The sequence below is a fragment of the Fukomys damarensis genome, unplaced genomic scaffold (assembly GCF_012274545.1).
Source record: "Fukomys damarensis isolate Sample0158 unplaced genomic scaffold, DMR_v1.0_HiC HiC_scaffold_32, whole genome shotgun sequence".
NCBI classification, from domain to species: domain Eukaryota; kingdom Metazoa; phylum Chordata; class Mammalia; order Rodentia; family Bathyergidae; genus Fukomys; species Fukomys damarensis.
The window spans coordinates 13,588,322-13,613,554 of record NW_022900944.1 but is presented as its reverse complement, the minus strand read 5'-3'; the positions used below and the strand labels follow the sequence as shown (position 1 = coordinate 13,613,554).

Sequence of the window (25,233 nt, the reverse complement as noted above, 5' to 3'; positions counted from 1 at the left end):
CACCTCGCCCCCCTTCCCTCTTTGTCCCCGCCGGCTCGCGGCGCTTCTCGCTCCCCTCCTTTCCTCCGCCGCTTCGGCCAGCCCTGTGTCCCTGGCGTCCCGCTCGCCTCCTTCCCGATCCCCACTTCCCTGGGCCCCAGCATCCCCTCACCGTCCACTCCTAGCTCGCCCCTCCTCCCTCGCTCTCTGCTCGCCCCACTCCTCCCGACTCTGGGCTCCTCCGTCCTTCCCCGCCTGTCCCCCGAAGGTCCCCTTCGTGGACACACCTAGCCCAGCAGCTGGCCTGCAGGAGTGCCTCCTGGTAGCGGGCCCCCGGACCCCAAGTACACCTGTGGTGTTTCCGAGAAGGGGTGTTGGGGCCTGACCTTTCACAGGTAGGAAGACTTGAAGCTTCCCGTGTTAAGCCTCCTGTCGTTTCTCTTCGTATTTTCTTTGCTCATGTTTGTATACGAAAGGCATTTGAGTAACTGGATCTAGGTGGATCATTCACTGTTCTCTAAGAGAAAAATGCCCCTATTTTCCTAAAAGGTTCTGGGTGATTAAATTCCCCACACTGCAATCACCCACCTCCTCTTTCTTTCTTTACTTTAAACTACCCCCCCCCCCCGACTTTATAGCTTTGAGTTAATTTGAAAGTTTGGACTTCAGCCTTGGCTGAGGCAAACCTAAAGAGAAGCCAGAGAGGTACTCCCCTTCCCAAGTCAGTAATCTGTGAGCTGCTTGAACAGTACGGGAAAATTTTTGAAATATTTCGTCTAACACTCGCTAACAGTGTAGCCCCTCGATCAAACTTTGCTAACCCGAGGCCTGAACTTTTTTCGGACAAGCATTACACGGACTTCTTTTCATATCTTCCGTTTTTCGAAGTAGATACTCAGGCTTGTAACACCTGTGCGTGTGCCTTCTCTCAATATGATCGTTCTGAAACCAAGCTGAAAAAAATAAACTTCAACGAAGTAAAAGTGTGTGTATTTGCTTTTCTCTTAGCACAGATGTGGGTCAGGGGACTGCACGAGAGAGCCGCATGTGTTCAGGAAAGGCACAACCGTTCATATTGTCCCTGGATTGACTCTGATCTTCCCCCAACCCCGCGAAAAAGCTTTGGTCGCCTCTCCGGAGTCTCCATTTAAAGTTGACAACCCAGCGGCGCTCCCTAATGGCCCAGCGGGTTGCACAAATTGGCAGTACGCTGAGATATTATCAGGACAACACCCCATTGAGTAAGTTCTTGAAACACAGAAGTAGAGGCCCTTTCTCTGGGCCACTAGGCGCCTGTGGCCTTTCCACCAATCAGAGCTGGAGGCTGCAGTGGCCACCTGTTGTTGGGAAAGAGAACATCATTTAAGTTCAACTATGAGTATTTAACATTGGCATATAGTGCAGGGTCTGGCCACAAGAGAGAAGCAGCCTGCCCATCTGGGGTGCCAGAAAAGACTTTTTCACCCCCAAATAGCTCTTAAGAGGATCCCACATAGCTGGGAAATGGAATCTTTCTTTATACACTCACTCCTCAGCCTCTGCTCATTCTATGGTACATCTGGAGCAATCTATGAACTTGATTACAGAGGATGAAGGAAAGTAAAATCAAAGTTACAGAGAGAGTAAACCTGAAGTTGTAATCAGACCTCCAGGATAAGGAATACAAATACTCTTTGCAGTGGAAATCCTGCTAGCTGCCAGGCCAGGAGTAATTGCATGTAGGCTGAAGTGTTGCATTGAGCATTGTAAAACTGAAGTGAAAACTTTCTCCCAAAAGGCTCTGGGAAGTTAGGAACACCCAGGCACATCCATAGCACGTCTTGGCCACTCTTTTAGATATATTTCCTTTAAGTCATTTCCTTGCTAAGGAGCAAATACCTTTGGGGAGTCATCAGTCTGCATTTATTTTTATGATTTAGAGTATAAGGTGAGCAACAGTTGGGAGTACAGATTCTGACTAAGGAGAGGAGGGATGATGAGACTTAAGATGTGCATGTCGAGGCCTGGAGAATGAGAAAAATCACTGGTCATTTGGGAAAACTGCCCACTTGATTATTTTGCCCAGTCAATCTCCATGCATTCAGCAGCCAGTTTGGAGCACCCATCGTGTGCCAGACACTATTTATACAAACCTGTGGGTGAGAAAAAGAATCTCAACACAACACAAAAGTCCTAAAGGAACTATGAAATGTATTACACGTGCTTGCACATACACATACCCTGTCCCATCCAGTCACATGGGGATCAGCCCATGCCACAGCTGCTGCTGCTGCTGAGAGAAGCAATCTGATAAACAAATTCACATCTAGTATAAAGGATGCCAGGTTCTGGGCCTCCATGGAATTTGTAAAAGAAGGCTCCAGGGAGAAGGCAGTGCTCACTACTGGGGACTGCAAGATTCCAAGAATTTCGCATCACGCTTGGTACAGTTCATTTGTAATAAATAAATATTCATTTAAGAAAGGGTGTTTAGAAGGAAATTGGGAGGGAAGAAAAGAAAGGGAGTGAGGGGAAGTAGGAAAGGAAAGAAGACTTTTAATAAAGATATATTATTTATAGGGAATCTAGTTAAGGGAGAATTTGAGAAGAGTACATCCAAGACCTCTGGTTTGGATAAGAACAATCTACCTTAGAAAGGAAGGGTAAGTAAGGCCCTTTGGACCCTCCTGTTTCAGGCCCTTCATGTATGCTAAAACTGATTATATATTGTTTTATTTAGAACTCACCCGATTAAACTCTCCGTGGCATTTGAAATATATCTAACTTTAAGAGTTACAAGGGATTTGGAGCCCATCTATTAAAAATTGTAAAATAATGCTCTAAAATATTAAGGCAATTGAAACTGTTGTACTGTTTGTCATCTTAAGGGTATTACCTTTTTCAGCCTGTCAGCACTGTTGTTTATGAAATGCTATCGACAAAGGCTTCCTTTATACTAAATCTTGAATTTGAAGAAACTTCCCCAACAATATATTTTAAGTATGCTTTGAATCTATGCTGAACAGTGCTAACAGCTATTGATTAAAGATAGCAGAAGAATCCAGTGTACCACCAAAATCAACTTTTGAGCATAAGAAAATTCCTTTAGGGTTTTTATATGATTTGAGTCAAAATTGCCACTCTTACTACTTTCTTTCTAACTGAATAGTAGAATCTCTTTCTAATATAGGGGAAAATACACAAACGTTTAAATAATAAAAATACTACATCTTACAGAACTCTGAAAACTTTATTTCTCTATTTTATCTGGCTCCATATTAAGCAAGAAGGTCCCCAAGAGAACTGCCTTACAGCTAAACATACTGTTATAACCAGAAATTTTACTGAGATTCCTACTTTCAGGAATCTGTGAAAGTAATTTAACCCTGCTTACTCTTCTTGCCCAGATGAGATGAAGATATTATTAAATATTATATATAATTTAAATCTCTTGAGTTTTGGTGATGAAAAGTCCTATCCAAATATTATGATCCTCATTTACAATATGTAATGTAGCCAAATTAACAGCAGCTTCAAATGGAAATTAACAAGGCCAAATCTACTCAAGTTTCCTCTCATCTATTCCCATAGTAACAGCTAATGCATTGTACTGGTAAAACGTCTGATAGTTGGTTTTATATCTGAATTTGGCTTCATGTCATAAAGCATAGCATTCGCATCCAGCCTGGATTCTTAATAAGTGTGCATAACTCATCTCTGCATTTTAAGAGAGTTTCATATCAGAGAATCAACACTTCACATTCATAGTCTAGATCACATGCAGACAAAATCAAGACCTACCATGGCTCTCACAATAATGATCATACACATTGTATAGAGAAAGAATTCTGAACTTGGGGCTCTCGTTACACATCTCCAGTGCAGTATCTATGGGCTAATCACCAGGAGAGAGTTCCACACAGAAGTTAGAGTGTGAAAAAAAAAAGTCCCCATGCATAGTTATTTTTAGTTTCAGTTTTCAATGAATCTCAACTTTTTTGGTCTGGAAATTCGGGCTATTCTAATATTTTTATTTTGCTCAGAAATACAAGAATATGGGCAAATAGGGGAAAAACAAACTTTTCCTTCATGATAATAAATACACATTCTGTTGTGTACATGAGGTTGCTTCTCATACAACTAAAAGCAATTTTAGTCATGTTGGTCTCTTCACCACCAAGTACAAGAAAAGCTCTAAAAAAAACTAATCATTTTCCCCAGGGACTATTACTTTTACTAAGAATAGATACACCCATAAGCTCTGACAGATATATAGAAATTACGGAACAGTAACCCCAAAACCCTACTTGCAAAAAAGTACTAAGCCAAGAATTCATTCCCAGAAATGTAAAATGCATCAAATATTTGCTTGTGACCCAAGTAACTCTTCAATAAAGCTATTTTAGAAGTCAATATACTCAACACAATCAGGTGTGCAATTTTCAGTGTATTTACACCCTATCTTTAAAAAAAAATTCTGTATTCACAGAAATCCTAAACTGCTGTCCTGCCTGTTTTCTGAAATATATTCTATTTCTTCCAAAGTGAAAGAATGACCTCTTTTGCAGGAACAATTTTCAGAGACAGTGTGTTTATCAAATGGTTTCTCTGCTTTCATAAAAACAATTTATTTTCACTGAACTCTTCAAGATAAGCATCAAAGCCAGGAAGAATGTACAATGAAGTTTATAATTACACTCCAGAAACAAATACTGGGTAGTTTTTATTTTGCTCAAGTGAAAAAGATTTTTTTTTTTCCCCAAAGAGACAAAGGTAGTGATGGGGGAGGAGGTTAATATGAGATAGAAAATCAGGAAGCCCAGAAGGTTTACAGCAGGAGGAGCCCTGCAGTGCTGCCTACAAAGACCATTCCTTGAACAAAGACCATTCCAAAGACCCAGTACTTTCTTAGCAAGTGGGTGGGGGTCAGTGCATGTGTATGTGTGTGCCCGCACATGCACATGTGGGTGTGTGTAGGTGTGTTTCACTAAGAAGTAGCTATAGGGGCATTAAGGAGAGAAAATCATTGGGCAGATATTCATTAAACCCTTCCATGTCAGATCTATATGGAATGCTGTATGGCATGGTACATCACACATAAATATCTTCCATAGTTGGAGCCTCCAGTGACATCTTTTCTTTGATCGGCATCTATGTTTTTAGTCTTAATTTATATGGCATGTTCTTTTTAATAAGCATAGAACAATAAAGCTGTGAAAAGTAACCTAGAAAAGAACTGAGTCTAATAAAGATTTTGTTTCTTAAGAAATGGGAAACAATTGCATTTGATCACAGAACTGCCAAGGACTAGCAGCAAAATAATCTCCCCTAATTTACATAGATCTGTGTGTGCCAAACAGATGAGTGTTTGCTTTCCGAGTAATAGTGCAGGTGCACATCCTGCAGTGACTAAATCTCTACCTCATCAAACTGTTTCGCCAGAGTGGGACATGCGCCTTTTTCTGGAAGAGTTTCAAGTTTTCTCCCCAGCATTCCAGCCACCTGTTTATGGAGTTCATCCTTGGGAGTTGATGCATGCAATTAGAAACAAGAAAATGAAAATAAATGACCTTGTTTGTTATTTATAACAAAGAAACTCAGCAAAATTAATGCTATGGAGCTTGACCTCCTGACCCCAGAGAAAGAGCCACGTCATGGCTTTGCAGCCAGTGCACAATAGTCCGGCAGCTCCCATTGTCCAGTCTGTGACTTTTGGATGCCCATTAAAACCTTATATCCAAAATATTAAATGTTTTACAAGTTAGATTAGAGGATTTGCACTTTTTTAAAAAACATGCTTAAAGAAGTGAGACTAGTTGGCATAAGAGATTTTCTTTTTAAAGAGACAGGTAAAATCATTTAGCTTTATCTACTCACTCTGTCCTTTCTCAACAGTGTGCTGAAGAAAAAGAAAAATATTAAAAAAAATTTAAAGAAGGGCTCTGAGAGTTGAAGAATAATTAAATATATGATAGAAGTCAAAAAGAAAAGTGATTTATGCATGTGGCTCAGGAAAAACATCATGTTCCCTCCCTATCAAGGCTCCCTGTGTGCAAGAAAAATACATTTCTTTTTCTGTTATTAAGTTTAGTGTGGATGCTGCCCCCTGGAGTTGTGCAGTGAAATAGCACTGCTATTTTCTCTCCCCACTTCTCTAACCCACATACCCCAGAAGCCCAAGGAAGACAGAAAATGAGGATCACCGTGGAATTGTGAAGTTTTTTTCAAAACTGGAGCTTGGTTAAAACATCTTCAGATGAAAATACCTAGTAAAAAGGGACAAGCCTCAAACATTGTGTGCGAGTCTCAAACTGCCTGTTATTATCTGTTGCTTTCTTTGCCTCCACTGGTCCCCCTCTTATTTACCCACAACAAATTTTGTGAGTGCCATGGATTTTTTTAGTTCTTAAATTAAAACCATATTTGATTTTTCCCATCCAATTTGCTTGCATATTGACCTATCTGCCTAATGCTACCATGTCTTTAACTGTTTTGTTTTTTCCCATGAAAAAATAACATTTCTTTAAGAAGAACATTTCTACTGTTCCTCAAAACATCCTCTGCACTGTAGAATAAAGACAACTTTATAAGATATGTGAATGGGTATGCAAACACCATCACAAGGAGTATAACCATCCTTCTTTATCTTTTTTTTTTTATTTCTGATCCCATGGCTGTTTCACCAAGTGCCTCTCCCCAAAGCTTTTTAGCAGCACAGTAGCCATGAATCTAGACAGATTGCTACAACCCTCGGCTTGGTTTCACACATACGTACAACAAATTTATAATTACAAAAGACCCAACTTTCTGGTTAACTTCTTTGACAGTAGTCAGTTTTCAAGGTCAAAGAAAGGAGGTTAAGAAAGTTTTTGCATTTAACTGGTCTAAAAAAAAAAAAGAAAGAAAGAAATAAGGAACCTATTCAGAAGTCCAAAGCCACTTATCAGCTATCATTTTACTAAAAGACTAAGCTTCCTAAATCTGGAAATGTCATCAACTGAGTTCCCACTGTGTGTTCTAAGTGCCAAATATTGTAGGTGTGCTCAATCCAAGAGACAAGGTAGAGTATGAGTATTCACTATCCAGAATCAGAATCCATGTCATTCATTTTTAAACAAACATTTACTGTACTTTTCTAAGTATGTGATATTAAGGTTCTAAAAATGGAGAAAGTATTGTAGACCTTTGTCCACAATAAAAATGATAAGACATGGGGAAAAATAATAATATATTGTAATCAGTTCCATTGGAGAAGCATTCTTTGACTAATGTAGTCAACAAGCATTTATTTACAGGTCTTGGTACCAATAACGTGTTGGGAGTTGCTTGGAGAAAGGACAGATCATTTAGGATCAAAGTAATTAGAGGAAGCTACTTGAAAGACAGCATTTGGGGAAGGAAAAAGGAAGAAAACATCACAAAGGGAGACTTTAAACATATGAAGTAGTTTTGTTTGTGGTGGGGGTTTGAAGCAGCAACAGCCAGCAACAAATAATCCCAGGAATCTTAGAAAGCCATTGCCACAAAGGACTGTTTCTCAGTCACATTCCTATGTTGCTCAGTGCACTGCTCTTTCCCACATTTTCATTTCAAAACCAGTACTGAAGCAGGTCCTTCTATCTGAGACATGGTCTTGTGACCTGAGTAAAAGAGCTAGAAGAGAAGGACACTATGGCTCTCAAAGTTTCTGCTCATTTTTCACTCTGGTCCAAGCAGGTCAGGTGGCAAAACCTGATGTCAGTAGGTTAGAAGGTATGATCCTCCTGAAGGGATAGGTGTGATAGGAAGGGGCCTCCAAAATTTTACAGTAATATAATGAGTGATATGGAAAGAATTTTTCGGAAACTTAGTAAAATTCTCAGTAAGTGAAATTGTTTAGCTGAAGCTATGAGTGAATGATGAGGGAAGAGCATGGTTAGATAAGATGCTGGGGAGTCATCGAGGGGACATGGTGACGAGTGAGATATAATGGACTTTTGAAGGCTGAGAAGCTGAGTTACATTTGATGCAAGAGGTTACATAAAGGATATCATTAAAATCATGGCTAGAAATTCTGATCTAAAATTTACTTTGACTCATACACAGGAAATGCATTTAACATTTAATAAGTTAATTCTGTGTGTCAGTTGTGGTGCTATTGGACATTTACATATATACACACACATTATATATATTAAAATTTTAATCCTCATGACATCTCTCAGAATAGGTAAGTATTAGGGTTTTTTATGTGGAAGGGTAGGACACACAGAGGTTAAATGACTTGCTTAAGGACACAAAAGTAGTACATAGGCAAAATGATGCAAATTGAGATTTTTTTTTCCCCTATTATATCACTGCGGGGCAAAGAAATAAAAATGTCACCTTTCTTTGGCAGTGACTTGTTATTCTTTACCTTCTTGGGCCCACAGTCTGAAAGCAAGGTAATATGATGTTTTTTTTCTCCTTGAGCAGAAGTTGTCATTAAAATGATATTTATATAATCACTCCTTGCATAGTACAGCTATGTAAGTGAGTAAAAAAGGAACAAATCTTTATGTAAGGAAAATCTTGTATCAGAGACAGTTAACTGCTCACCAAGTGTTCACATGCTCCCTACCATGTACTTCCCTTCCTTGCTGTTAGGACAGAGACTGTGTGACCAGTGTCTGCTGGGAGCAGAAGGAACATGTAAGCGGAGACAATTAAGAGTTGGTAAGCATCCCCCATAAGATGCTTGCCCTCCTATGACATTCCTGAAGGACAGCTACTCTAGATTACATAGGTACAAGACAGAAGATGGCCATTCGTGCCTTAGAATTTTCATAAGCAGAAGTATATCTTGATTGTATTGAGTTATTATATATCAACCTTTGTTACAACAGCATGGTCTAGCCTATCTTGATTAACACAGATCCTTCTGACATCAGTTGGTAAAGGGATGCAACCATTTTTGTCATATTCGTCCTCTCATTCCTACTTCCGAATACAGAGCCTCTTACACAGTTGAAAGAAAATGAATGAATTTCAAATCACATCCAGTTTCTTCTGTATGGTATATGGTTAAGCCACCTATGAACTTTTTGGGGGAAACCAACGGTTGATCGACCTTCCTGAAATATCATTTCATCATGATTATTCCTCAGATTAAGATGTTACTCTATAGTTAATCAACTTCAAACTCTTTCCTTTGACACTCAAGGTCTGCATAACCTTACCTAAGTTCCTATGATTTTGCTCCTTTATTTTTCTAGTCTAATCTATCTTCACTCACTGACATGTGCCTCCTAGTCATGTTTTTCACTGTTCCGGGAGCAAACACTGTATGTTTTTGAACAAATTATTTCATGACTCTGAGCTTCTTATAAAGGAGTTTCACATTCTGTGAAGTTATTATTATCTGTAGCAAATAAGAGAATGCATACAGAATTTTTAAATACCCGGAATCATAAAAATATAAAAATCTATAAATATTTTGTACTTGTTTTGTATATGTTAACTAGATTGATAACTCAGAGGAGTGATATTAACAAAAGTGCCTCTAGTTCTGTAACACATTTGCCAAAATCTGCTTTGATAATCTTGTTACCTAGGCAGCATTTGAAAAGGAACCAGGAAGACACTGTTGGTCCAAATTCATTCCTCTTTCTTTTTCTTAATCCTATCTCCATTTAGCATAGGTCCTGCTCTTCAACCTGCAGCCATGTTCATCTGGGATAGATCCTTCATAATGGACCTATTTTTATTGCAGTGATTAGTTTAGTCATTGGTTATGATGCATTTCAGTAACGCATATGCAGAAGAGAAAAGCTTTTAATTTTTAGAAATATTTCAGAAAATGTAATCATTTTTTCCCGAGTCATGTTTCTCAGTGTTTCAGTGACCCTGTCAACACGGAGGGATGTAACCTGAGATCAGCACTGCTGTGGTGAGAGGAGGACGATGGGAAGAGCACGGAAAGAACAGAGATCCTTGACAGCATTATGAGTCACTGATGAACCAAACCTGGATCTCTTCCTGTTCCGGTTTCTACAGTTGAATCTGCTTTCTGTTACATGAGACTGGGAGCAATGGAATTCACTTAAACTTGCTGTGCTAGTCTACTAGGATAGCCTTACTAAGATGTCACAGACCAGGGGGTATTTCTAACAGAATACGGTTCTCTTACAGTTCTGAACGCTAAAGTTCCAACTCCAGGTGTTAGCAGGCTTGGTTTTCCTTTCGGCCTTTCTTCTCAATTTACAGATGGCTGTACTTTCACTGTGTCTTCACATGGTCTTTCCTGTGTGCACACATGAACCTATTGTCTCTTTGTGTGTTCCAATTCTCTCTTTTCATAAGAACACTGATAAGATTGGATTAGGGCCCATCCTAAGGGTCTTATTTTAACTTAATCACTTTTTTAAATAGGCTATCTACAAAAACAGTCACATTCTGACATACTAGGGGTTAGGGCTTCAGCATATAAATTTGGGAGAGACACACTCACAACATTTGTGTAAGCCAAAAGGGGGATTACTTTAAAACCACAGTGTACAGGTTATAAAATTCCATCTTATGGGAACCTGGAAGTCAATAGGCAGCTATTCTCTTCATCCTTCACCCTATTTTTGGTCTCAAATTTCTATTTGTCAGCTGGTACATCGTTCTTCGGTTCTTTTTATTTTTTGTCTCTCCCCACAGATCAGTCCCCTATCTTCTTGTACATGGCCCACCACAGCAGCCCTGTGATGGTGGTCTCAGAACTAAGTGACACGACCCTTGGGTTTGGCATCCCACAGTGAAAAGACTCAGACTCCGTGCCTCTTTGCCAAATTTGAGGTAGAGAATCTGACTGGCCCAGGCTACAGCAAATGTTCACTTTTGGTCCAATCTACTGAGCTAAGACAATAGGTCAGGAAGTACATGAGCTAGCTTTTATGATCCGTGTCTAAGTTAGTTCACCAAGGAGATCTGAATGAAAACAAAATATTTGGCAACTCCGAGTATAGGGAAATGGAATAAATTTATGCTATGACCAAGTAGACTGGAAGCAGACTGAACAACTATTACTATTGAAAACCTAGAGAGAAATGGTTAACAAAATCTCATTTTATTCTGAATTTGATTCTTAATCTTAAACAGTTTTTCTAATATTTTACTCAATAGGAAATAGAAGACATACCTACTGAATTTTTTAATTGACAAGGTGATGGGAGCACTAGTTAACACAGATGGAAGCAAAACTCAGGCTCGGAATCATCTTAAAGGGCTAGAAATCTTAATAGAATCAAAAAATTTAAAAAATTAGCTCAGATAAATATTAAGTTACAAATTTGGATTTCACTACTCACTTGTGAAACAATGAAATGGAGTTTTAAAATTAAGCCATTATAGGCTGCTATCAAGAAATCACACAACAACAAATGTTGGCGCAGTTGTGGGGAGAAAGGAACCCTTCTCCATTGTTGGTGGGAGTGCAGACTGGTGCAATCACTGTGGAAGTCAATATGGAGATGCCTCAAAGAACTAGGATTAGAGGTTCTATTTGACCCAGCCATCCCTCTGCTGGGTATCTTTCCAAAACAATTAAAAGAATCATACCACAGTGATATATGCACACCCATGTTTATAGCAGCACAGTTTGTAATAGCTAAAACTTGGAAACAGCCCATCTGCCCATCAGTTGGAAACTGGATAAAGAAGATGTGGTTTTCTATAAAATGGAATACTACTCAGCCATAAAGAATGAGAAAGAAGATTCGTTCATAGGTAAATGGGTACATTTTGAGGATATACTCCTAAGTGAAATAAATAAGTCACACATGGGTAAATACCGAATAGTTTCTCTGGTGTGAAAAACTAAAATAGTACTCAAGATCCTAACGGGACAATTAGCAATGTGAAATAGGAAGAAAAGCACCAAAAGTACAGGGACAGTGAGAAGGATAGGGAAAGGGGAGTAAGGGAAAAGGAAAAAAATATGAGAAAATGTAAAAATTGAATTAAAGTGTTTGAAGGTGGGGAGGGGAGGAGGGGGTGAAGGGAAGATGGGGACAAGGGGAAAAAATGAAAACCAAGATCTGGCATGTAAAGATCCCAGTAATGAATGTAACTGTATTGTCTATCTAGAATGTACCAATAAATTCAATTTAAAAATTTTTAAAAAATAAAGCCATTATATAAATTATAGCACTCTTTGTATATTTATCTGTCTTGCCAAGAAGGCAGTCCTTTTCAAATTAGTTGTGTGGGGATGAGGATTTAGCTCAGTGGTGCCACAGCCTGCCTCACAAATACAAGGACCTGAGTTCAATCCCAGTACCAAAAAACAAAACAAAAAACAAACCGACAAACAAAAACAAATTAGTTGCATGTCAAAATTAGTTTTGCTATGCAAATTTCTTTTTAGAGTTAGAATATTCCTATAGTTTTGATTTCCCTTTTATTGTAGGTCAAGTAGATAACAGCAAGGCCCAATAAATAATATGGGTTCCCTACAGGTAACTCATCAACTTGAAAATCCATGAAGTAAGAGGCCACCCATACTGTATCTTATTAAAAAGAAAAATACAGCATACCTTTTGCCATGACACCATAGCTTTCCCCACATAGCTGGATATTCTTTGATCTTCGCTTTCCAAAATAGGAAAATGTCATTTATCTATTTACTTTTTATTTATGCAATACTAGGGATTAAACCCAAAGAGCGTCAAGCTGCATCCCCAGCTCCTTTTATTTTATTTTTATTTATTTGAGACAAGGTCTTACTTAAGTTGTCCAGACTGGCTTCAACTTCTAATTCTAACTTCAAACTTCTAATCTTTGCACCACAACTTCCTGAATAGCTGGGATTATAGACATATACTATCACTGAGGTGACTACTTTTTCAGGGTATATCTCTATGCATAGTCTAACAAATTATCAATATTTTTATTGTAATACATTTAGGGTTACATTATACATATTCTTTTAATTAATAAATTACTTAACTCATATTTTGAACTGATCCAGCCCTACACATTCTTTTATAACTTATTTTTCCTATGTATTCCTCAATATACTCCTCAGCTTATAATAGTAGATATGTTTGTTCTATTATGTAGAAAAAAATCAATCTATTATGTAGAAAAAAATTATAAAAGCAAGACAGATATTGGTATAAGACAGCAAGTACTTGAGGGGCTAAGATTCACAAGAAAAGGCAATTGCATATGGGTTAGGCTCAACATTCAGTCTTTTTTCCTCCTGAAGTCCTTCATCAGATTCACAAGCAGTAGTCAACAGCAGAGAAGATGAGCTATGCTTCTGGCTACCTTACCACATGAATGGAGTCTGCTTACCATATAGTGAGAAAACAGAACCTGCTATAGTTTGAAAATGTCCCCTAAAATCCTGTGTTGGCAATTTATACCCCAATCTGACAGTATTGATACACAGGGCCTAATAAGAGGTCTCCCCCATCATGATTAATGTTGTCATCAGCAGAATGGGTTAGTTATTGCAAGCTTAGGTTGTTACAAAAGTTAATGCAGCCCTCTTCTTGCTCTCTTCTGCTTTCTTACCCTTCTATCTTCCACCACAAGATGACACAGCACAAAGGTACTCACAAAGTGCTAGCATTTGGTGTTGGACTTCCAGTATGTAAAATTTGAGAAATAAATTTCTATTCTTTATAAATTATTCGGTTTTGCAGTGTTCTGTTACAAAAACACAAAACAGAGTAAGCTGGAACCCAATAAGGAAAAGGGGCCATGACAAGCATTTTAAATTTTAAACTAATATCTATAAAGGGCTATGCCTGAGACTTAGGAGTGATCCAGAAGTATACAAGCGCTATGTTTTGGTGGAGCTTCAAAGTGTTCCTCAAAAGTCTCATGTGTTCAGAGCGATGTTTTTGGAAGGTGACTGGATCACAGAAGCATTATACTCATCAGTGGATTTATCCATTGATGAGTTCACAGCTGAATGTGCAATTAAAGTCTGGTTAGAGGAAGTAGGTAACTGGGGTATGACTGGAAGGGTCTATTCTTGTGACCCCCATCCTCCCTCTCTGCTTCCTGGCTCCCATGAGTTGAGCAGCTCTTGTCCGCCATACCCTTTTACCAATGATGCCATTTCTTCCCTGGAGCTAGCCAGCCAGTGGACTGAACCCTCTGAAACTATCCTCTCCTCTTAAATTGTTGATGTCAAGTATTTTGTCCTAGTTTTGTTTTGTTTTTTTTGTTTGTTTGTTTAGTTTTTTTTGGTACCGGGGATTGAACTCAGGTCCTTGCACTTGCAAGGCAGGCCACCGAACCACTGAGCTAAATCCCTGGCCCTATTTTGTTCTAGTAAGAGGAAAGCTAAGAGCTTCAAAAAAGATGAAGCCCAGATTTGAATAAACTTAATATTTGATTCAACTAGGTGAGCTCCCTTTACCTTGATTACTAAAAATAAAAACAAATCTTTGTAAGAAAATAAAATTATACTCTCAAGTTATCTTAGGATATTTTTATTGACACTGTGATCTAATCTTAAACTATCAGACATTCAAAAGATAAGGCCACACAGCCGAAGATATAAAATAGGAACATACATAAAAGGTATCAAGATATTAAAGTTGTTAAAATTCTGGACTATAAAATAACCATCATTACATAGCCCTTTTCCCCTTCTCCACCCGTGTTCAGGAGGTACAGATGCTCCAAGACTTACAATGAGGTTATATGCCCAATAAACTCATTGTTAATTAAAAATTCTGTAATTTGCAACTTTTACACCTGACTTGCCAAACATCACAGCCTATTTTAGCTACCTGAAACATGCTCAGAACACATGAATTGGGCTGCAGTTGGACAGAATCATTTAATACAATGCCTATTTTATAATAAAGTGTTGACTATCCCATGTAACTTATTAAATACAGTACCTGTATCCCCAAAATGCTGGCAACACTGTGCCATATAGCACTTTGTTGTTTACCCTTGTTATCACATTACTGGCTAGGAGGTTTGGCACTGTGAGAGAATATCTTTCTGTATAAGGCTAGTCTAGAAAAAGATTAAAATTCACAATACAAAGCACTATTCCTACTGAATGCATATTGTGTATATACCATCCGAAAGTGAATAAAAGGTAATCTGAACCATCATAAGTTGAGGGCTGTCTGAACCTAGTACAAGGGCTTTGAACATGAGCTTTGTATATAATAGTCCCTCAATAAATATTTAGTGAGATAAACCAATAAATTAATCCAAAATAATGATTCCAGTGTATTTACAATTTAACCCTAAATCATTTATGTCCTATTTATCTGGGATTTCCATCCCATAAATCAAGGCACCTAAAGTAATTTAGTGCGCACAGGCCCTAAATTACACATAGAATAATTCTCCCTTCTATCTACTTTTAGTGTTTTTGATTATATAAGGGAGGAAGTCTTAGCTTTGTGCTAACATGCCTTGCACACTACATTAACATTATTTGATTTTCCTCTTTAATAAAGAAATAGCAGGCTTCAAGCTTGGACTATTGACCAACAGTATCTTGGTATCTCTACTCTGAGATTGTTATGAAAAGTTCTATGGGTTCCTTTGAAAGTCTGGTATAACATACACATATTGTATCAAAATAATGTTTGTAAATACATACAAGAAAATGCCTACAATTAAAAAAGGAAAGACATATGTTGAACTAGAGTTCCATTTAATTTTCCCGTGGCACTAAGATCTGTGATCATTATATTTCTCTTTATGGTTACTTTCTATTTATGGAAAGTGATGTTGGTTTCCATTTATAGTCATGACATACAATTTGAATTTTTAGTAGATATATTTAAATTAAAGGGAAGAGATGAATTAAAGAAATACCTTAGGGTAAGAGATATAAGAGAAACTGTGACCGTAGTATGCTGTGATTGAATAAAGAATGCTGACTTAACCCATAGAGGTGACTTTATATATATATTGGGGGGAGTACCGGGGATCAAACTCGGGTCCTTGCGCTTGCAAGGCAGGCCACTGAACCACTGAGCTAAATCCCGGCCCTGGGGTGACTTTAATGGTGGGAACTTCTAGCACCCTTCAGGCTGGTAAATGGACCAGGCCAGCCTGCAGCAAGCCTCATTTGCCCATCAGTCAACATCCATCTTTTGAGCAGCCCCACCAGGTGCACTCTTCCACTTGTGGAGATAAGACACTGAAGACAAGTAATTCTCAAAACCTTTACATTCCAGTGGAAGAATACAGACAGCATATAGGCAAAACCGTAACTTCAGATACTGGTATTTCCCCTGAGACATGACTAGAGAAAGAATGACTTGGGGTAAGAATGAAAAGGTGAAGGTGAAATGGTAAGAGTTGGAGTCTGACCCCATGGTGGCTTAGAAAGAGGCCTGGTTCCTACTCCACCAGAGCCTAGGGAAATGCAGAGAAAGAATCTGGGATTTCTGGATCATTAACATGAAGAAACAAATACATGTATCTTCTGTCTCAGTTTCTCCACTTGACACCTGGGTAAATCTACACAGGTAGAATCACCCAGCCACTCCCTCTAAGGTAAACAGCTGTTTCCTGCCTTCCCTGCTAGCCCAGATCAGGGCCCTGACACAGGGTATGTGTACCCAGGTGATAGAGGATGGGTCTTCCATTCATGTTTTCCTCATTCATTCAAGCAGGTATGGAGGTAGGAACTGGGAATACAGTAAAGAGCAAGAAAGAGGCCACACCTTCTCTAAACACTGTCTCCATCCATTAAAAACCCAGGGTTGTCTCAGCTGGAAGTGCTTCAGAGAACCCAGGCCACCTTCTTCATGGCCCAAATGGCTATATCAAAATCTGAAAAGGCAAAAAAACTTGCCTAAAATCCTGAGAAAAGTTATAGATTTCAAGTGAGTTTGATCCCAAAATTCTTTTGTCAATTATTTTCATTGCCTATGGCTTCTGAGGTTGTCGGTCTTGAATGGTGTTTGGTTCAGTTCTTCTTTGTTATGAAACCATCATGGTTTGGGGAAGAAGAAACCAGAATTCCCTCCTATAAGTACACTGAAATGTAATCCAACCTATGATCCTACCTTGCCACATGGGCTACATGAACTGACTGAATTTGTCTTTTATTTATTTACTTCAGTTTCAAGGATACAATCCCTAAATTTCACCTCCAATGCTAAAATTAGTTCAAATTATAGTCAGGGCATATACTACATGTACTATATTTGACCATATCTTCTGTTTTCCTGTCACATCATATTTTCCAATTATTTTATTAATCTGTTAAACCAACAAGGGTTTATGAGTACCCACTGTGTGCCAGGTACTGGGATTTAATTGGGAAGCCAAAGGCAAATATATTCCTGATCTGGTCTCTGCCATTCTAGCCTAGTCTGAGAGATAAGCATGTGCCAAATAATTGCACCTATAAATATAAATCTGTCACCATAACAGATGCTTGTGTTAGTTTAGCTCCTCCAAGAAACATATTGAGACAAGACTGTGCATGAAAGAGATTTATTGGGAAAATTCCCATGAGAGAAAATGAGGGGAGGCCTGAAGAAGATGGGGAAGCCACCAGCAGATGAAGCCATTCTTTATAGGAGAGGGGGAAGGAAGGAAGGATGGGCATTTGTCTTAATCCATTTTGTGTGGCTATTATCAAATACCTGAGGATGGATAACATAAATACCGAATAGTTTCTTTGGTGTGAAAAACTATAATAGTACACAGGATCCTAATGAGATGATTAATAATGTGAAATAGGAAGTAAAGGGCTAAAGGTGCAGGGAAAGTGGGAAGCATGCGGGAAAGGTAATAAGGGAGAGGAAAAAATATGAGAAACTGAAAAAATGGAAATAAAGTGTTTGTAAATGAGGAGGGGAGGAGGGGGTGAAGGGAGGGCAGGCACAAGGGGAAAAATGAGAACCAAGACCTATTATGTAAAGGTACAGAATCCCAAAGATGAATGTAACTGTATTGTATACCTAGATTGTACCAATAAACTCAATTAAAAAAAAATAGAAAAGAGGGTTGGCCCATGTGTCCAGTGGCTGAGAGGTACAAATTACATAGTATTACATTCCTGGGAAGGGCTCCCTGGCTGTGACACAACATGGCAGAGGAGAAAGGGAAAAAACTCTGTGGAGAAAGGACAGGTGAGTGAGGAGAAAGTGGACAGGAAGGAACCACTTTTCTTGATAATCCACTCTCTCAGGAACTAATCCACCCCACCAGACCTGACCCACTCGCACAAGACAGCATTAATCCATCCACCAGGGCAGAGGACCCACCTGTTAACAGCTCCTCCACTCCAACACTGCTGAGACCTCTGGATGACAAGCAATGTGCAAACACTGCAGTCTTAGACTTTAAGGAAGCTCTGCAGAGGCCTCAGCTACCCAGAGGAAGAAGATGGGCCTGCCTTTGTACCCCTGCTGTGCTCTGTCTTAGACAAGGAGCAGCCCTTGAGGAGCATGGTCTTGGCAGAGAGGTGGTGCTGAAGTCAGAGGACAGCAGTGGATTAGTCAGCTAATTAGGCTCCGAAGTGCATTTTCATATCACAGTGCTAAAGAGAAGCAAAACAGTCATCACAGAGTCGAATAAAAGAAATGGCCTAAGAAAATGGAGAATCTCTGATGAAATAATCTTTGTGTTAAGTGAATGAGGTGGAAATCCAATGTTGCAGAAAGGAAAAAGCAAGCCCTACATCAGAAGGCTACATGAGCAATTCAGTAAACTAAAAGGCTGGTGCCGTGGAGAAAATATGGAGCACAGTGGAATGTGAGATCAAGACATGAACATTGCTAGGGAGCCCTGCAAGGCCTTTAAGCAAAGGACTTGTTTTTCTTTTGGTGCTGGGCATTGAACCCACGGCCTCACACCTCTACCATATGCTATACCTCCAGCCTCAAGGATGCTGTTTTAAACACATATACAAAACTTACCACTATAGACACTAGGTAGAGGTTGAAGTACCATGTGTGTGCCTGTCTTTCAGTGGCATAACTGTAGCAAGAATCCTGAGAATGGAGAGTGGAGAGGGCAGGGCCTTGATGCTACGTTTTGTTTGTTAGGGATAGAACAGAGATGACAAACTGGTGTCCCCTATACCAAATGCAACTTCAAGATAATGTTTACTTTGACCTAGGTGGGATTTTTAAATTTTCAATTTGTTGTTCACTTTCAAAAATTGGGTAATTCTTATCAGGATCAGATAAGAATATGATATACTTCTCTTTTTTAAAAAATCAAGTCTAGCAACAGTAGGCCCACACTTCTGCCTGGAAAAAGTAGCAACTGGACCTTTAGACATGGTATAAATAACATAGTAGTTGATCAATAAATATTTATTGAATGAATGAATAAGTAATTGAAGAGCTAGAGACTTATAAGTCAGCATGGGCACTGGTAAAGAAATCTACCTTAGCCTGAGAGAAAATATGATTTAAGATTAAGTCCAGAGTGTGCTGTTGAATATTTAACAACTAATTTTGGGGAGAAAGGCAAAAAAAAAAGTCCTGATTTGTAGCATTTACAAATTTTTGTGACCAATTACAAGCCACTAACAAGTTGTCACTGAATGTGCAGTTGGAAAGAGGTGAGTATAATTAGGACTCATGAGATAGCCCAAGCTGGCTCTGGCCCATCATTCTTATACTTGAGGCTAGAATTGTTGGAATTAGGACCTTCTGGAACAGTGCCAGACTCATAGCCTATGCTCAATAAATGGTGTTTAACCCAGAAATGAATGGACAGAAACCCACAGCTGAGAAATAAGTAAGAAACAGAAGAGTGAGAAAGAGGACAGGAATTGGGTGCACTGACCCTAGGACCATGAGTCAGAGGAAGTTGTGACTGTTTTGGCTAATGACCATTCAGATTTTTAGACCTTTCATGGGACAAATGGAGGGGAAAGTTTATACAGTCTCTATAAATCCTTGTATAACTCAGTGTGTAAACCAGTGATTTTCAACCATTACTAAAAGTCTAATTATCTTGTCAAACAAAATGCCACAGATAAAACTGATCAAGGGGGATGTACTTTGGTTAGGATCCCTGATCTTGTCTTTCCTGAAGGCCCTTGTTGTAGTATGTTAGATTGGTGACTCCCCATGAGCTACATTTGTCTATGCTCACAACCCTGTTATGTTCTTTCACCCTGAAAACGGGCTGGGCCTCAACAGAATGCAGCAGAGAGGAGGATAGGCAAGTTTCTGGCCTAACCTAGAGGAAAGACTGATGGTTTCCAGGGCCCTAAGTTACTGCATAGGAAGGTCAGCTTCTCTGCTGAAGAGGCCACACAGAAAGGCCACAGGCAAAGAGGAGACCTTGACATTGTGTGGAATGGTCCCACACATCCAGGGTCCCAACTGAGCACAGCCCTAAACAGAGAACACCAAGATTACCTGCTGTCAAGACCAGCCACACTGTCCAGCTGGGTTCAATTCAGACTGAAGAACTTTGAGAAAATAAAACAACTGTTTCACGGTTTTAGATTATGTTAGGGTTTAGGTTATATCAAAGAAGTAAGATTACAAAACGGATCCACACTGCGCAACTATCCAAAGCATAAGGCAAGTTTATGTATATTGATCACTAAGATTTTCTTGCAAGTGAGAAGTGCACATTCAAAAGTCTGCAAACTATAAATGTTTCTACTCGTTAATAAAAAAGGAAAATATGTATGTGTGTGTGTGTGCGCGCGCATGCGTGTAAATGTGTATAAGTGATAACATATTTTGGAGAATATATCTAAGTGAATAACAGACTGGCAGATTTAGAGTAATGTGGACAAACACACTTTCAATTCTTTTCTTTCACATGTACATTTGTCATGTTAGAAGGTTTTACCTATTTCAATATTAGAAATAGCACTTTAGTGAAAACAAAATAGAAAAGTGAGGTCTGCTAACAAGATGTTGCAGACAAATAGCTAAAACACTATGGTAGCACACTAATGTAAAGCTTGATAATTTGTCTTTGACTAACTTTTACTCAGAAATAGTATATGAGCATATAAAACAGAATTAAAACCCATCTGGTGACTACCTACCCTGTCAAAATCCTATGAGAAGGGACGATGTCCTTTGGGAAGAGGTCCTTGTGATAAAAGAAGTCTCAGGTTTCCTGGTGCCTAAGGTTGGAGTCTCCAAGAAGCAGGTCCAGAATCCAACTTTTAAATGAAAATAATTTATTTGGAGGTAGTCCCAGAAACACCAAAACTAGAGTAGGGAGAGGAAACAGAAAAGGAAAGGAAGTCAACGAAGAGTACACTGATGAGTTACCATGGGACACAGTCCCACTGAGGACTTAGCTCACTGAGGACTTATACCCACTGAGGTATTTATCTTCTGCTCTCAGGGGCATTATTTCTCCAGAATTTCCAAGCTGCTTCCCTTGTAGACTGAGATACACAGAAAGTACCAGTGGTCATAAAGTGTGGGTACATAGAGGAAGTGAATTCTGAGAGGACACAGGCAAGCCAACTGTTAGCATCTGCTCACCTAGAGAGAAAATTCTGCACCAAAAGCTTGTCAGCTCATGAGGTAGAGAAGGAGAAAGAGCCAAAGAAGTATGTTACAGTATGAGAAGCAGATTACGTAGTCTACTAGATGTCTGGGAGACTATGGGAAGCTACTCCAGTCATAGTTCTTTGAGGACGAAGGAAGAAGAATTTCCAAGGGACTGTGGTTCCTCTCTAATTCCTGGTTGTTCATGTGACGGTACCCAGCAGGTGTCTTGCACTTCACTGGCAACAGGAAAGTCCCAAATGGTGAGAAGTGCATGATGCAGGAGTGAGGGGAGGATGTGCTGTGTTACCTGGGGAGTCTGGGGGGCTGCTGCTCCAGTAAGCTGGCCCACCTGCAGCAGAGGTCTCACAAGTGGGAAGATACTGATGTGAGAGCAGCTTGGCTGAAAGTGAGGCCAGGATGGATCTAGGGTGATCCACAGCCAATCCTGGTGCAGAAGCAATGAGGGAACCTGGTCCTGATATTTCATATCTCTTGAGCACATTGTACCAAACTGTGGTAACTCAACAATAAGAAGTTTTGTATGAATTTCTAAAGTTAGATTCTCAAGACTAGAAAAATTATTTCAATATTACTTCCTGATCATTATTAGGTAATGAACATTAACAACACTAAGAAGCACATAGAAAAGAAAGAAGTAACTGCCAAGACTTCATGTTGGTTCTTCAGAATTAGATCATACTGTACCAATCACTTTGCTGGATTGATAAATGTTGGTGTAAGCAAGTGGCCATGTCACTGAAAATATTCTTGTGAACAATAGGCCAAAATATAGGTAGGATTATGACACTGGTAAAAGGGTATTTGTTTCTGAGCGTGGTGGTGCATGAGTCCTAGTACTGCAGAGTCCTGGCTCTCAGGATGCTGAGGCAAGAAGATGGGGAGTTCAGGCTAGGATACATAGTGAGTTCCAGGCTACCCTGAGCCACAGAGCAAAAACCTGTCTCAAAACAAAGACAAACAAAATAGGAATTTATGGCTGTTTTTTAACTAATCCCACTCAGATTTCTAGAGATAAGTGACAAAGTTCTGATTTCTGCAGCTACAATATTTTTTTTCTTTGATGATTCAGAGGAAAATTCTGTACCATATTCACCAAATTTATGGATGACTAAATAGAGGATAGTTGATATATCTGATGACAGAATTAGGGTTTAAGTTGTATTGACAAGCCAGGATCCTATGTAAAACCAACTCAATATAGAATTTAAGAGAAATGGAATCTATATTTCACATCAAAATAAGCCAACAGTGTCAGTACAGGATTTGGGAGCTGGGTTGCTGGCAATTGAGTCAGAAAACCTGGGGGTTTTAATTAATGCAACAGGATCTAACCACAGAACTGCTTATTTTTTTCAAAGCAATTTTAGGCTGCAGTAATAAAAGTCTTATTCTCAACTGAAGGGCAGTGATGATTCTAATAGATTCTGTGAAGAGCATGCTACATCTGGAGCATTGTGTGTTCAGTTCTGGGTGAAAGAGTGAGCAATTACATACAGGAAGGATATCAAATGCATGTCACATAAGGAATGGCTATCAGCACTGGGGATAAACGAGAACAAAATGATAATATTTTACAGGAATAATAGTGGCCTCCATCTATTTGACAAGCATTCAGGTGTAAAAGGGAGTAAATATATTCTTTGCTCTGTGTTTTAGTCAGCTATTGCCACGTTAATTCTAACATCTGTTTATCTTGTGTGTATCTTCAGTTTGATCTCCTGGAGCCTTGGCTGAGCTTGACTCCAGGCCCTGGTTTGGTTTCAGGGTTATTCCCTGCATTTCTTTTTCTTTGGAAATCAATAGGTGCCCTGGGAATATTTTTCTCATGGCATGTAAGAACCATAAGATGGCATGCCTATTAAAAGCCTCTGCCAGTATCACCTTTACCAAAACCTGTTACCCAAATCAAACTATCCCAACGTCAAGAGGCAGGGAACTGTATTTTGTCTACTGTGAAGTCGTGGGAAGGGAATCACATGTATTCCTCTTACAAAGTAGTAAAACAAATCATTGGATTTATCCTGCCCCAGACTAATAGAGTAAAACAAGGATCAGTGGTCTGGAGTTATATAGGATAATAGATTTTGGTAAAATGCAATTTTAAAAACAGGGTGATTATTGGAACCATCCAAGAATGGATAGTGAAATCCTTGTCCCAAAAGAGGTTACAGCATCCAATGGCTCATTTCCCAAGAGCATCAGAGACGGAATTCTGCTATCATTTGGAAACAATGAGCTGGTCAGTATCTTTCCACTTCTAACATTCTACAATTCCATGATCCTACCCGATATTCTTCTCTCCTGGATCTGACAGTCTGAGGCTAACATTTAGTGCCCATGTGATCTTGGAAAAAGTATTTTACCTCTCTGAGCCTTGGCACCTTGGTTTTCTTATGTGTAAAACCTAAACCATTTCCAAGGGGTGCTATGTAGACCAACACTGATAATAACCAGAATAATAACAGATCATTTTATTTTATGTTACTCACTTTGTGAGTCCCATTCCATGGCAGGACAATTCTAGGCATTTTACATAAATTATCTTTTTAAAATCTTCACTAAAAAAATGCAGTGAAGAAGACATTTGCATTTGTCCTGAGGCTCAGAGTAGTAAATGAACTTACCGGAACTCACATAGTTAATAGATTGGTTTTTGAATACAGGTATTTGACTTAAAGCCTGTTCTGGAGCATATCAATTGCTTAATACTTCTTGATTTCCTTTTCTCCAATTTATTGATGTTATCACAAAATGTTTCCTTGTAGGCACTCCCTGTCTGAATTATATAATTTGTCATTCTCTTTCTCCCTTTCTCCTATTAAATCTCTAGCTAATATTTTGTCTTTATTTTAAATGCCCATACATTTAAAAACTTCCTGTGAATATTCAATTACTTTGGACACTCCTGCTTTGTTTGGGGAAGCAGAAGAGGGAGGAGGGAGAGTGAAAGACCAATGAACTCAAATGGCCTTTGTACCTTTTGTTCTCTGCTTTCACTTCAGAATGCTGTGTCACCAGTGAATCCCCTTCTGGTCATCTCTCCTTTCCTGGAAAATACCAGCCTCGTTTCACTTCCCTTTTGAAATACTCACAGATCTTTGTGCCCCTGATCACTTTGGCTGTACTGTAGTGGGCCTCACTAATGGCACAATATCTTTTTCATAATAAAGTATCTAAAATGGCACAGTAGACTTTTGTACTGAGCCAGAATCACTGCATTCATCACAGATACCATGTGCTGTCTATTGGATACCCTCATTTTCTCTTTTCAGGAAGAACTGGTATCAGCTTTCTTCTGCCTCTTATGAACCAAGATCTTATTTTTACTAACTCTTGTGTTTGCTATTTTCCAACCAATGCCAGTCTCCATTTCTGGGGGGCATCAACAGACCAAGATCCTCCTAACTGGGCCTGGGGCTTGGATTCAAGGAGGGTAAGTATTCTCCCCAAAGTCTGTTCTGCAACTACTTCTGAACACCTGCTGGATTCCTGCCCACCATTTCTCCATCAGTCAACTCCAGTAAACGCATCACTATCTTTCTTCTGGGTCTGCATAGTCCCATCTACGTTTCATAAAGGAGTCATTCTTCTTGCTAGAGGTAGTAGATTTCCATGTTGAATGTATGCAGCCTGAACCTGTAATGGCCATAAAACATGCTCTAGAAATTTAAAAAGAATAATATGATGAAAATTCTGATGTAAATGTTTCCTTGAAATAGGATCATAGCAAAGAAATTTGAGAGCAGAGCCTGAAATGGGTTAATTATAGTTTAATTGTATATATATATGTGTGTGTGTGTATATATATATA

General features: G+C 39.1%; 1 protein-coding gene across 2 annotated transcripts in view; it reads right to left on the bottom strand.

Moving 5' to 3' along the window:
• The window catches only part of Tox3 (TOX high mobility group box family member 3), a 391,442-nt gene that overhangs the window by 104,098 nt on the left and 262,111 nt on the right, over nucleotides 1-25,233 (bottom strand). The window lies entirely within an intron of this gene.